Genomic DNA, 15,553 nt, shown 5'->3' on the forward strand with positions numbered 1-15,553 from the left:
CGAGCTTTATTCAGAGACCATCACAGCAAGGCCAAGCAGGAAGGCCATAGCAAGAGAGCAGGAGCAAAGAGAGAGTGAGCTCCGACCACGACCCCGTTCCTTAAGTACCTACTTCGCCCCTCCTCCTCAGCCCGCGTACTAGTCAATGATTGTAGGGTCAGATACCGGAAGGGGATGTCTGAGTTTAGTGCACCAAGGGAGAGGAAGTGACGCAGGAGGCTAGGACCGGATACAGGAAGGAGGTTTCTGGGATTAGTGCATAGACAAAGAGAGAGTACGTGACCTAGGAAGTCAGGCCCAGATACTGGGAGGAAGCGTCTGGGGTCAGTGCTACACAAAGGGAAAGTACGTGACCCAGGAAGTCAGGAAGGACACAGGAAGGAGGTGTCCAGGGTTGACGTTGTACCTAGGGAGGGGGCTAGACAAAGGAACTTGTTCTCTGCCGTCCCACTCCCACGTGGCACAGCCCCCTGCCTCAGGAGCACATGCTCCGGCTACTTCCTTGTATTCTGTTCCTTCCCCAGCTTATCACAGCTCCACATAGCACTGCCCACTGCCTTAGGAGCGTGAGCTCTGGTTACTTCCTAATACCCAGTTCCTACCCCATCTTGCCACAGCCTCCACTTGGCAGTAGCCAACATCAGACAGTCCCTCACAGGTAAGGATTTTTTTTTTTGTTCTTTTTGTATCCTCAGTGCTTAGCATGGTTCCTGGCATGTATTAGCCACTTAATAAATGTTAATTACTTGATTAGGCCCATATTGTTCCAAAAGGAACAATAAAAAGACAGAGCATACTTACTTTTTTTTCTTCCCCCTTCTTTTATGTGTATCGATACCATTGTAAGGTTAGACAGAAAGTGTGAGAGTCAGGAAGTCAGGAAAAATTTGTTTAATTTAGAACAGCATCAGAGTCTGTGGGATAATTTCTTGATTCCAAAAACTAAAGAAATGTAAACTATTAGAACCAGGAAAGTTTAAATACATATGAGATTTAGTTTATCATGAATCCAAGAAAAGTAAAACTCACATAATCCATTAACTAAAAATAAATTTATTTAAATTTTTTTTCTCATGTATCATTCCTTTCTTGATCTGCCCTCAAAAAAAATAAAATCTTTTAAAAATTTGAAAAAAAAAAAGAAAATACTTCCTTAAAAATTAGTATGGAGCAAATGGAAGCTAGTGACTTTATGAGAAATCAAGACATTGCAAAACAAAATCAAAAGAATCAAAAAATAGAAGACAATGTGAAATATCTCATTGGAAAAACCACTGACCTGGAAAATAGATCCAGGAGAGATAATTTTAAAATTATTGGACTATCTGAAAGCCATGATCAAAAAAAGAGCCCTCCTGAAAGAGCTCCCCAAAGGAAAACTCCTAAGAATATTGTAGCCAAACTCCAGAGTTCCCGGGTCAAGGAGAAAATATTGCAAGCAGCCAGAAAGAAACAATTCAGTATCGTGGAAACACAATCAGGATAACACAAGATTTAGCAGCTTCTACATTAAGGGACCAGAGGGCTTGGAATATAATATTCTGGAGGACAAAGGAGATAGGATTAGAGCCAAGAATTACCTAGCAAGCAAAATTGAGTGTAATCCTTCAGGGGAAAAATGGATATTCAGTAAAATAGAAGACTTTTAAGCATTCTTGATGAAAAGACCAGAGCTGATTAGAAAATTTGACTTTTAAATACGACCCAAGAGAAACATGAAGAGGTAAACAGGAAAGAGAAATCATAAGGGACTTATTAAGGTTGAACTGTTTATATTCCTGCATGGAAAGGTGATATTTGTAACTCATGAGATTTTTGTCAGTATTAGAGTAGTTGGAGGGAAAAAATTATATGTATGTATGTATGTATCTATCTATATGGATAGATAGATAGATAGATAAATAGAAGGCACAGGGTGAGTTGAAGTTGAAGGGGTGATATCTGAAGAAGAAAATTAAAGGGTGAAAGAGAATTATACTGGGAGGAGAAAGGGAGAGGTAGAATGGGGCAAATTATCTCACATAAAACAGACAAGAAAAGGCTTTTACAGTGGAGGGGAAACAGGGGAAGGTGAGAGGGAATGAGTGAATTTTATTCTCATTGGATTTGGCTTAAGGAGGGAATAAAATACACACTCAATTGGGTATGGAAATCTATCTTACTCTACAGGAAAATGAGGCGGGGGCGGGGGAAGAAGAGGACAAGAGAGAAAGGGGATGATAGAGGGGAGGGCAGATTGGGGAGGGGGTAATCAAAAACAAACACTTCTGAGGAGTGACAGGGTCAAAAGAGAGAATAGAATAAATGGGGGTGGGATAGGATTAAGGGAAATAGAGTTAGTTTTTCACAACATGACTACTATAAAAGTGTTTTGCATGACTACACATGTATAACCTGTATTGAGTTGTTTGCCTTCTCAATGAGGGTAGGTGGGGAGGGAAGAAGGGAGAAAATTTGGAACCCAAAGTTTTAAAAACAAATATTAAAAAAAAATTGTTTTCACATGCAACTGGGAAATAAGGCATATAGGAAATGAGGTATAGAAATCTATCCTGCCCCACAGGAAAATTGAAGGGGAAAGGAATAAGAGAAGAGGGGAGGAGAAAGAAGGGAGGGCAGATTAGGGGAAGGGGTATTCAGAATGCATGCCATCTTGGGGAGGGGGGAGGGATGAGATGGGGAGGAAATTTGGAGCTCAAAATATTGTGGAAGTGAGTGTTGAAAACTAAAAATAAATAAATTAATGATATTAAAAAAAAAAAAAAAAGATTCCTGGAGCCTTCAGAAGTGCTTCTCTGACCATGATCTGGGACTTAAGGCCTGGAAGGGCAGTGATTAGAAATGAGCTAGATATGTTGCCTTGCACAGAGTGTCCTGGCTGATTACACTGGCTGGACGTGCCAGAGGTCCTTGAAAAAACCTGGCACTCATTACTTAGACTTCAGAAAATATGTGATTTCGTTTCAGCCTCACAAAAGCCCAGCACTGTAGGTACTATAGGTATTGTTGCTATATTACAAATGAACAGATTAGGAGTCAGAAAGTTAAGTAATGTGCTCCTGGTCACACAGCTACTCTGGTCCTGTCCAGCAGCTTGTCCTGCTGTTCATTGCTAGTGAATGGGCCATTAAGTGTTCCACTGAGGAGAAAACAAGCACCAAGAGATGAAAGACTGGTTCAGGATCCTCGGAAGCACCAGGGCAGAAATGAAAAAAGAATCCAGGTATCTTAGCTCCCAGATTGATTCTGGAGGGCTGGCTAATTCTGTCTTTGGCAAATCAGAAGCAAGCCTGCCACCTGCCTGTCAGCTGTCTCCTTAGGCAGCCAGGTGGTGAATGTAAGGCAAAGGTCTTCATAAGCAGGTCTTCCTTTCTTTACAACTTCAGAACACAGAGGCTGATCTAAGCCACTGGCCCTCAGCTGCTAAAGCAGAGACGTCTTAGGATGAGTCCTCCAAAGGTTTGGAATATGCTGGAATTGGCAGCTTTTAAAGGTGAGCGGAGCAGGGCTGGGTTGCAAGGTGCAAGGTGTTCCTCTCCTACCCAATTCAGCCAGGATACTGAGCACCCAAAGTTCCTGGCTCTGGGCTTAATCGGGACCTTCATGATGGACAGCTAGGGGAAAAGCAGTCATCTCTGGAGGGAGAGTGGGAGTGTATTCCCCTCTGTCTATTCCCAGGCTTTAGGAAGCTGGCCTTTTGGGATCATGGCATTCAGCAGAGTGGCAAATCTAGAGGGAACCTTAGGAATCATCTGACCCACCTCCTCATTTTAGAGTAGGTAAGGTAAGGACTCTGACAGAGTCTTACAGTTCAAGCCTGGCATCAGATCTGCCCACTGACAATTTCAGTGGAGGTAAAGGAAAGCTCTGAGTTCCTGTGTAAGTCTGACTGGCAGCTGCTAACGTTGGAGGGAGGGAGGCTTGCGGGGCTGGACACTTCCCTCAGCCTGGGAACCCCGCAGAGCCCAAGTCCCTTGCTCCCTCGATTTGGCTGTGTCTGCACCCTTATCGAGGGCATCTGCTCTTGGCAGCCCTTTGTTCTCTTCCTTCTCATTTTTTTCTCTATTTCTGCCCTGTGACTCCAAGATAGATAGGACCACACCTTGTTATTTTCCCCTTCTGACCTTTGCATCTGTCCTTCAGCCGACTCCCCTGCTGAGAGATTTTGTCTGAAAAGAAAACAATTGCTGTCCACCTCCTCCCCCTACTCTGCCAGGTTTTCAGTGGGTGGCCGCAGACTTGATAGTCTGTCAGAGTACGCAACCTGGGCAGACCCTTGGTTCTGGGTTCATGGAGGGGACCAGTAAGGTAGTGGAGAAGTGAGGGCAAGAGGGAACAATCAAGGAGGAAGAGAAGGAGAAAGAAAGGTGGGGGGGGGAGCCAAAGAAAAGAGGGAGGGGGAGGGTTGGAAAGGAAGAGAGGGTAGGTAGAGAGGAGGAGGGAGAAGGGTGGAGAGGCAGGGAGGTGAAGAGAGGAGAAAGGAGGAAGATAGAGGAAGGTAGAGAGAGGAGACAATGGGGAAGGGAGCTGGAGGGAACAGAGAGAAGAGAAGGACAGAAATGGGAAGAGGAAAAGTATGAATTCTGCATATGTCTAAGGTAAACCTCATGATGAACCCTGGAAGATGGAGGGCCCGAACAGATATTTCATGTTCTTTGATACAGATTTTTCCCATGGGCTCTCCTCCAGAGTCCTGGCCATCAATCTCCAATAACAAACGTCTTGCTGAGTGGAGAACAAATCCACACAAACAGCTCCGACTAAGATTGAGATCTTCCTGGCCTTTCCAATTTCTGTCTGTTAAGGAGGAGCCTGGCCGACTTGTGCTTTCCTGCAGTGGGGCCAGGTAACCTTCAGGTGCCCTGAGAAAGCTATTTGCATGTATTTCTCTGCACCTGTGCCCCCCCCCCCCCCCCGGCGGCCTCCAGTTCCACAGATCACCAGATCCATGCACATCGCAAAGGGAAAGAATAGTGTTAGATAAGACCCCGATTCTGCAATTCTTCAGGGAATTCTGATCTTGTTCAGGAAAACGTCAACATTACTGTGCTGTTCACTTGGGAGAATAAAAAAGAAATCCTAAACTGATCTATGTACATTTGTGGCTGAGTGTTTCTGTTGCTTCACAGTTATTGTAAAATGTAAGGTGTAAATTGTTGCTCAGAAAATTGTCTATTACAAGAGCACCCTTTCACCTGTCTCCTCCCCCTTCTTTCTATCCTTCCTCTTCCTTTCTTTTTGGGCAAAACCTCTTAAAAAGGAAATGGGCTCAGGGACAAATGCAAAAGCCAGAAGAGGAAAGCAGCAGGTCCAGTCCCATCTATCCCAGAGTCACAGAAAAGAGATATAGCCTGAAATCTTCCATGTAGCTGGACTTCAGCCAATCCAGCGTTGTAGAGACTGTGGTGGGCAGATTAAGGGAGGGGAGTGTTTAGGGGGAGGATGCCCATTGGCAGGAACTCTGAACTGCTTTACTAAAGGCTTGAAAGCCAGTGCTGTCTGGATCAATTACCAGGTCAAATAAAACTTCTTCTGTATTTAATGCCCTTTTAAAATATTGGCATTTATAGGGAGATCTGAAGACCTTTGAAGGGAGCAAAGTGAGTCAAATGCAAGGTTTCCAGGGTCTCTTTTATGGCCCACAGAGATATTTTGTGAGAGCCAACCTCTATCCCCCAAATTATTTTGATCTCTATTATGTCAGTAATAAAAAAACTCTTATATAGCTAGCGACGTAAAGAAAACCACATTGGAATGGAAGTTAATAGAGATTTGGGTTCAAATCCACTTAGTAACTGTGTAACCATGGCCCAGTCACTTAATTTTTAAGTTTTAGGTTGTTGTTTGTTTGTTTTTTTTTTCTAAATCTGCAACCAGGGACGGGCTAACTTATATAACCTCCCTCAAAGAGTTGTGAGGAATGTACTAAATCAACCTTAATGTGATAGAGAACTGTGAGATAACATCATTATCATTATTATTAATGTTCATAACACTTCTTCCCTCCTTTCCCCCTCACTATCAGTGGACCTTTGTTGAAAAGAGGGAGTGTCTTTTAATCACTCTAATTAGCACTGTGTGGGAGGCCTTTCTTATGGTAGCTATTCAGTGCTTGTTGGAATAAATTGGGTTTCAAAGGTTTTTTTTTCTATATTTAGGCTTTTAAAGATGTAAAAGATTTTCTTGACCTACTGAGCAGAGAACCAGGTGTATTAGTGGGAACAACTCACATCTTTAAGCTCCACATTCAGGAAGACATGAATTCTACTTTTAGCACTATCAATGATAACCTGTATGACCTTGGACAAGTCATTTCTCCCACCTATTAGGTCTTAGTTTCCCCCATTTGAAAATGAAGGGGATTGGATCTGATACTGTAAATCTTGTGTTCCTATGCACAGAAGCTTACTTTTTGACATTTTGCTTTTCTTTTGTGGTGTTATTTGATTAGTTTATGATACACTCATCCCTGCTCTTCTCCTCTGACAGGCATCATCTTTGTATAATCAGAGCTTAACCACCCATTCTACTAGCTTTTTGGAGTCTTCCAGGTTTCAATTGGAATAGCCTAGTGGGTGTGGAGAAAGGAAGCCACTAAGAGTTTTTTTAAACTAACATCTGTCATAGACATTCAATAATATTTATGTTTCAACTTGGAGGGAAAATGTAATGGATAATTTTCTGACCAAATAATTTACATCTCACATTTTATAGTAACTGTGAAATAGCAGAAACTCTCAGTCACAAATGTACACAGATCAGTTTTGTTGTTATTGTCATGTCCAATTCTGTCCAATTCTGTCATGTCCAGTCAAGTCCCATAATTATAGGTTTTTCTTGGCAGAGATACTGGAATGGTTTGCCATTTCCTTCTCCAGTGGATTAAGGCAAATAGATGTGGATAGTCAGGGAGAATTAGCCTCTGATATGAAGGCTTTACTCATCCATTCTTGGTGTTCACCTCACCCAGCTCTCACATGTGGCTCCAAGAAGCTGTAGCACGCACAGTGTCCACACCCCAGTAAACCAGGCTAAGACCGGCTAAACCAGGGTGAGGTTAATCTATAGGCTTCAAACACCTCAGTGAGATGGGGACATGTCTAACTCAAGAATGTAAAGACTTTCCCTGGTGGAGTAGGAGGATGGGAACAATTTGTTCCCAAGCCCATGAAGGGGGCTGAAGCAGGTGCTGTGGAGCGTTTAGAGCTTGGTCAGACATCGAAGATGTCAAGGTCATCTGCTGCATCCTGGGCCATTGACAGTTGTCCTCACTTTTGTCTTGCCACTGGACTTTGATGGCACTGGAAGAGATGATGACTTTTTTGCAAGTCTGCTTCTCTTATATCCAATTCACACACACACACATGAGTCAAGATATCATCCAGTGACATACTTGTCCTCTTTGAAATAAAGGACAAACAACAAGGCAAATAGAGATTAAGTGACTTACTTGCTCAGGGTCACACAGCTAATAAGTGTCTGTAGCTAGATTTGAACTCAGGTCTTCCTGATTCTAGGCTTAGTGCTCTATCCACTGAGCCACCTAACTGCTTGTTTAGATCAGTTTAGGGTTTCTTTTTTATTCTGCCAGGTGAATAGTACAGTAATGTTGACATATACTTGAAAAAAGTCAGTCTTCCCAGAGGTAAATAACAGACACACATCCTCTCTCTGTGATTAGGTTAATAAAAGAACTAGCTAAGCTCAATTGATCTTTGCTTTTTAAATTATAAAATGGGGTTGGGTGTCTCCTAGAATAACTGACTGGATTCTCCATATTGTGATATATTCCAGTCTCTAGTCCTTCAAATTCCTGACAGGAAATCCCAACCAGAGCTTAGGATCCAGTTCTCTAATTTATTCCCTTGGACATTCTGACTGGTTCACCATTTCTGACTGATCCTATCAGGGGTGGGGAACCTGCGGCCTGGAGGCCAAGTGTGGCCTTCTAGGTCCTTGGGTGTGGCCTTTTGACTGACTCCAAGTTTTACAGAACAAATCCTTTTATTAAGGGAATTTGTTGTGAAGTTTGGATTCAGTCAAAGGGCTTCACTTGAGGACCTAGGCGACCCCTGTGGCCTAGATCCATCAGGTTTCACTCTGGCCATCTTCCCCCTTTCCACTTCTAACTCTAGAAAGAGTAAGTCAATGTTACCATGGAGAGGGTATGTCAGTTGACTGCCAATCCTATCCAATCCAATAGACATATATTAAGCACCTACCGTGTGCCAGGCATGGTGCTAAGTGCTATACAAATTAATAAAAAGGATAGACCCTGCAGTCAAGGAGCTTACAGTCTAATGGGGAGGGGGGAATGTAAGACTCAAAAGGAGCACCCGACTAGTCCTCCTGTGCTCTTAATATGTAAGCATAGACTATATTCCCTCAAGAATTGCTCTCCTCCACATCCCATAGACTTCCCAATACCAACCACACTGTAAAATGAACCTAGATTCCACTAGATTCCTAGCCAAGTCTTTTACGCTTGCTCCAGAAAGGCACTCATAAGAACTTAACGTACAGACTTTCTATTTCAGAGGTGATAGACACCTATCATAAAGAATGGCTTCATCACTCTGGAGTAACCAACCCACTTCTTTGGCAGGGGAAAGGTTATCTCACTCTTTTGCTTCAAATTCCATAGGAGAAGTTCTCTTAACCTTTTTTTTTTTAAAGTGAGGCAACTGGGGTTAAGTGACTTGCCCAGGGTCACACAGCTAGGAGAAGTTCTCTTATATAGTGAGTTTGGCACCTCGTGGAATATTGGTGGTTAATGGTACCTGGTTACAAAGTCTTTGTGACTCTTCAGAGTCTTCTTGAGTGGCGGAATAAGCTTCATTCCATCCTAAAAGCATATATGCTCTAAGAAGAACATTTTCTTAATTACGGTCTTTAGTTCTAGCAATATTGGTAGTGATAAGGTGGTGCTACTCCTTCGTAGCTACTTCCTTGGCTTCTCTCCTCAAGAATGACTTTCTCTCTAGCCACTCCCTTAACCCTTCCCTTCTGGGAGAAATTTATTTTTCTTTCAAAATGACCATGGAGGGGTAGGGTGGGCAGGGAGGAATGGGGAAGACACTTAAAAAAGGGGTAAGCAGGGTGCAGCTAGGTGGCACAGTGGATAGAGCACCAGCCCTGAAGTCAGGAGGACCTGAGTTCAAATCCGGCCTCAGACACATAACACCCACTTAGCTGTGTGACCCTGGGCAAGTCACTTAATGCCATTGCCTAACCAAAAAAAAATAAAAATCTACAAAGTAGCATGGCTACTTGGAGATTATAATTTGGGGGCAGCTAGGTGGCGCAGTGGATAGAATACTGGCCCTGGAGTCAGGAGGACCTGAGTTCAAATCCAACCTCAGACCAAACACTTGACACTTACTAGCTGTGTGACCCTGGGCAAGTCACTTAACCCCAACTGCCTGAAAAGGAAAAAAAAAAAGAATCATAGTTTTGGGGCAGCTAGGTGGTGCAGCAGATAGAGCATGGGCCCTGAAGTCAGGAGGACCTGAGTTCAAATCCGGCCTCAGAACAGACACTTGACACTTACTAGCTGTGTGACCCTGGGCAAGTCACTTAACCCCAGTTGCCTAAAAAAAAAAAAAAAGAAATGGGTGAGCAATGGGAAAACAAATGAACAAGGGCCAAGGTCATCATAACCTTCTTCAACCAGAGCTGATGACTCATTTGCTGGAAAGCTCTGGGTTTAAGTTTCTCTGTTTACTCTGGAAAGCTGGAAACAGAAGCGATCATTCTTCTTTTTACAATTCTGAGACTTCATCCAGGAAAACTGTCCAGGTGAATGTATATCACAGTTGTAAAATCTATTTTGCATTCTTTCTAGGCATTCTCTCTCTCTCTCTCTTTCTCTCTCTCTCTCTTTTGAGTAATGAAACACATAAATAATATAATGGTTGCATATATCGTAAAACCATCTTTAAAGACAAGGTGAGAGGGAACAAACTTTAAAGAAATAAATTATAAGAGAATGGAGAGGCAGGAAGAAAAGGAGAAGGGGAGTGAAGAATCACCAGCCCTGCATCTGTCCTTTTGAGTGAACTTAGCAAAACTAGGAATTGCTTGTAACCTAGAAATCCAGCTATAATGACTTCCTTGTAATTCTGCTCCTGCTTCCAAGATGATTGCTCTACGAAGTTTCTATCTTCCTAGGCTCCTAGTCTGTTACTTGTGGGGCTGTACCTGGTATGTCACATCCTCTGTGACTTCTCTCATATACTCCTGCTCACTTTGGTGCACATTCCCAGGTGTGTGGCTTCTGTCTTCTTCCTCCTCCCTTAGGACGGGTTAGCTAATTAGGCAAAGTCTAGTCCCTGTAAATCATAGATTTAAAGCAGCCCCTTAGGGAATCAAGGAAGTGACTGCAGCTACAAGGATTTCACCAGAGCTGGACTCTGAGGTCATGAAGTATGTTTGAGAAGATCCTGTTTTTTCTGAGCTCACCTAAGGATAGAGATCCAAGGCTCATCATTCATCACCTTCTCTATACCCAAATTCATTTTTAGTATGGGTTGAACAGAGTCCTCCTGAGAACTGCGATCTTACTCTTAAATTTGAGCATGGGGAGAACTGGGCTGGCCAGCAGTGTTCCTATGCTCTGTGTAAGTGTTTTTTCATCTTTGGAGTCAGTACAGCTGATGTTCTAGGCAGGCAAAGCATTGTCTAGGGGTTCAGTCAGAAGACCTTAGCTTGAAAAAGTCAACGTCCCCTACTGCATCCTGGGCCATCTCTAGTTGTCCTGATCTATATCTGGCCACTGGACCCCAATGGCTCTGGAGGAGAATGTGAGGCTGGTGACTTCACACAGCCCTGCCTTACTTAAATCCAGTTCATTGCATGTCATGCATTCACTGCATCACCTCCCTGATGTCATGGTCTTCTTTGAGATTGAAGGACAAACAACAACAACAACAATCTATCAGAACTGGTTGTTGGGTTACTACGGTGTACTTTTTCTTTAATTGAAATGTCTCTCAATTTATGCAATGACAACAACATTATTTTTAAAAAATTTTTTAAATTAATTTATTTTGAATTATCAACAATCACTTCCATAAGCTTTTGAGTTTTAAATTTTTCTCCCCTTCCCTCCCAACCTCCCTCCCCAAGATGGTGTGCAATTTAACACAGGCTATCCATATACATTCCTATTCAACATATTTTCACATTAGTGATGTTGTTAGTAAGAATTAGAACCAGTAGGAGGAACCACCAGAAAGAGGAAACAAAACACAACAGATGAAAAAAAAATAGCAAATAGTATGCTTCAATCTGCATTCAAACTCCATAGTTCTTTCTCTGGATGTGGATAGCATTTTCCATCATGAGGCCTTTGGAGATGTCTTAGATCCTTGTATTGCTGAGAAGGATTAAGTCTATCAATATTAGTCATTGCACAACATGGCTGTTACTGTGTACAGTGTTCTCCTGATTCTGCTCACTTCACTCAGCATCAGACCATACAAGTCTTTCCAGGTTTTTCTGAAGTCAGCCTGTTCATCATTTCTTAGAGCACAATAGTATTCCATTACATTCATATACCACACCTTGTGCAGCCATTCCCCAATTGATGGGTATCCCTTCAATTTCCAATTCTTTGCCACCACAAAAAGAGCTGCTATAAATATTTTTGTATATGTGAGTCCTTTCCCCATTTGTATGATTTCTCTGGGATATAGCCCTAGAAGTGTTATTGCTGGGTCAAAGGATATAGACATTTGTATAGCCCTTTGGGCATAGAACAACATCATTTTTAAAAGCAACTTTGAAAGACATTAGGACTGTTCAATGCAATGGTAAGCCATGAGTCCATAGCTGAAGCATGCCACTGAGCTCCTGAAAGAGAGGCGATAGACTTAGGGGACAGAGACATACATTTTTGGACATGACCAAAGTGAAAATTTGTCTTGCTGGCCTATGCATATTGATTATGAGAGTCTCTTTCTTTCTTTCCTTCCTTCCTTCTTTCTTTCTTTCTTTTTATTGTTCAGTGAGAGGATGGGAAGAAAAGTAGGAAAGATAGAAATGTTTATAAAAATAAATAACTAAAAATTTTAAAATATCTTTTTTTTTTTTGAGCCATTGCCTAGTTCAGAGAGTGTTTGCACAACTGGAAGGCGGTCACTTTTGCTGGTAGTCACTGATCTTCTCGTTCATTAGGCAGTCCATTCACCTATGGGCAATAGGTGGTTGCAGTGAATTGTCTTTCCTGGGCCCCCATTGGTCTCTGGTGGTATTTTTTTTTTTTTTGAGAGTCATAAGTCGACATTTATTATTTAAGTTGAAGAACTGGTTATGAAGGGGGTGGGGGGCACATTCATGACAGAGAGTCCAAGGTGGAGCCCTAGGGGAGAGGGGAGAAGGGAGGAGACAGGGAGAGGAGAGCCTCTCCTCTGTGTCTGCTCTAGACCGGGCTGATCCTGATCTCTGAGCCTTGGTCCAGGGCACACAATGAAGCCCACGATAAGATGAGGTTCCAGGGGCTACAGGTTTAGGAAACATCAAGGGACGGCCAAAGTTACACGTCCAACCAGAGGTGGGAGCTGGGATTCTCCTTGGATGAGCAGCACCGCTGCCTTTTAGAAATTGAAGCATGGTGGTAAGTTCCATCCCACTTATCTCAGCTCTTAGGAAACATTCTTGTAGTGAAAGTCTTTGTACTAAAGAATTCTTTCATAGCCTCTCCAACTTCTTGTACTTTGCTTCTAGTTTCTTTGAGGCTGCCCTCTCAAGAGCTGCTACCCGCTCCTCAGTTAAAGTGATCTGATCCAGATGAGGCTGAAGCGCTGCCTATTTCTGGCTTAAGTCCTTTAGGTTTCTGCGAATGTTTACTGCAATATCCTTTATCTCTAGATACTTTAAGCCCGTCAGGTTCCGGGCCATTTTGGAGAGCTCGTCCCGACACAGCCCGCCGGCTCCACCACGGCATCTTCTAGGCTGAGGCAGGGAAGAAGGAGAAAGGATGGAGGGAAGGATGGGAATGGGGGAGAGGGAAGGGGGGGACAAAAAGGAAAGGGTGAAGGGTGGGAGGAGGGGGAGGGGGAGGGGGCAGGGATTGCCCTTTGGGGAGGGCAAGGCCCGGCCCTCCTTCCGCCCCGCCCCCTCAGCTCAGCTTATTCAGTTAACGAGCACATTGTCCAGGCTCTTCTCATCAGGTATGGAGTAGCTTTCCAAGACTTTGCTCATTTGAGTGCCCAGCTCTTGAACGCCAGGATTCCTCAGCAGATTCCTGTCGCCTTGACAATGAACTCTGGCACCCCACCATCATTTGTTTCTGTCGGAGTTCTGAGATGAAGTTGTGGCTGGATGGTCAGTTTCTTTCTGTTGTTATCTCAGCCAAGAAATACACTGCATGAATCACATATTTAACAGAGTCTCTGCAGTACTGGGACTTTCTTTCGAAAGCTTCAGGCCTTTTTCCTCTTAGCCAACCCAACACTTTGTCAGTCTCTTCTTTGTCCTGTTGACAACAACAACCTGCAGAAAGTTTCAGGATTACTCTGCTGTGTGTATCCCAGATATGACTATTTTTTGTTACTCTTTCTTCTAAGTCTGTCTTTTCAAGCTAAAAAAGGTTGGTTTTTTCCCCAAGATATCTTTGATGAAGCATTAGAATATGATCACGACTTGTAATCAGTGCATTCCACATCTTCAGTCTTCACCAGCACCTCTCAGAAAGGTACTATGAGTCTAGATAGAATAAACCCATAAGGAGCTGATGATTAGGTCATGCTTACTACCGTACCTATGCAGTCTGGGTAACCTTTTCTGGTTCTGTTTCCTTTTCCCAATGCCACTCCTAGAGACCTTTGCTTCTGCAGCACCAAAGCTGCATGCTCCTCACGAGGGCATCCACCCCTCATGTGGCCATCTTACCCACCATTGTTACAGAACAACTTTCTGTTTGTCTCCTGATAGTGATGTTCGTGTATCAGGCTGTCCTGGTCTCCATTCCCTTGAGATGACCTTTCCCATTAGAGAGGTTTTGTTTGAGATTCCTTCTTTCATGAGGTTTCCAGAAAGTTTCTTCTTTTGACCCTGCATCTCTAGTATATTGCTTTTTTTCCCCCATAGCCCAATATGTTCTCAAGCTGGTTGTTGATAGGACTTCCCACAGAAAATCCTTCTTAGCAGCTTTAGAAATTGCCCTCTGTTACATGCCCTGATTTTATCAACTTCAAAATCCGGTGCATGCTGTCAAAGTTCTTGGCTATCCAATTATGTTTTCATTTTGTGGGGCATCAAGCCACTGTGTACTCAGTCTGGTCTTCCTGTTTTTGCTATTTCAGGCCTTTCACCTCTCTCTATCACTGAGTACTAGCTGAATGTTTGTTTTCCCCAGCTCTAACCTTGATACTATTATGGTCAAAATAGGGTAAACTGAAGCACAAAGTTCTGAACACATTCAATTTATTGGTAAGGCTAGCAATTACCAATAAAACATTTCCCTTGTCTCCTCAGTCAGCTAAAAGACCATGAGGTAGGGCTTATTACCTTCCTATAGTTCTGAGAAGTCCAAGGCAACAAAGAATAGGAAGCATAAAACAAAGTCTGAAGCATTATAGATGATGGAAAATGATATGATTGCGTGGAAGTCAGGAATGCAAAACTATTAGCAACCTCGCCTTCTATCTTGTTGCTATGGAAAATCCATTAGTGCTATCTATCTGCATGGTTGGTTAGAGTCATAGAGACAATAGTCCAGACCAGGAGTGGGGAACCTTTGACCTCCAGGCCACATGTGGCCCTCTAGGTCCTTGGGTGCAGTCCTTTGACTGAATCCAAACTTCACAGAACAAATTCCCTTAATAAAAGGATTTATTCTGTAAAACATGGAAGGCTGAAGGTTTCCCACCCCTGGTCTAGACTTTCTTGATGGACAGCCAGCATTGCAGAGATAATAGACTTCCTGGTGTCCATCTGCATCTTACAAGACTTTAGCCAGATAACAGATCTCCCTTAATTGTGCATGGGCAGTAAGATGTGTAGAGGTAATATGTTTCTTTGAATTAAGGTGATTTATGGGACAACTAAGCTCAGAGAAGAAAGCTAAACTTTTGAATTTAACTCAGAAACAAAGAAATATGGCTTAGGAAATTTTACACCATACTGAAAGTGATACAGAATAGAATCGATTACGAAGTGGAATCAGAATCAATTTGATTTTCTCTCTCTGAATTATTTGCAATCTTCCAAATCTTTGACCTTTCCTTTCAATTCCTTCTAGTAGCTTTATTTTTATTCTCTATGTGTAATTCTAATATCAAGAAGCCCTTATGAATTTCTAGATGAAAAAAAATTACGAAACTTTTGAAGCAACTTGGACCTCATTAAAGGTCAAAATACATCATCCCTGATAGCAATATTATAAATACCACAATATATATGCAAACTAGATACAAACTATTATACCACAATGACACAATAAAGAAATCCTCTAAGCAAATGACACACAGCATTGAAGCCAATATTCAAATGAATAGAAATGACTGCAACCACACAGGAAACTACTTCACACTTAATGATATCAGTAGCA

The sequence above is a fragment of the Vombatus ursinus genome, unplaced genomic scaffold (genome assembly GCF_900497805.2).
Source record: "Vombatus ursinus unplaced genomic scaffold, bare-nosed wombat genome assembly UNPS02014793.1, whole genome shotgun sequence".
Classification (NCBI taxonomy): Eukaryota; Metazoa; Chordata; class Mammalia; order Diprotodontia; family Vombatidae; genus Vombatus; species Vombatus ursinus.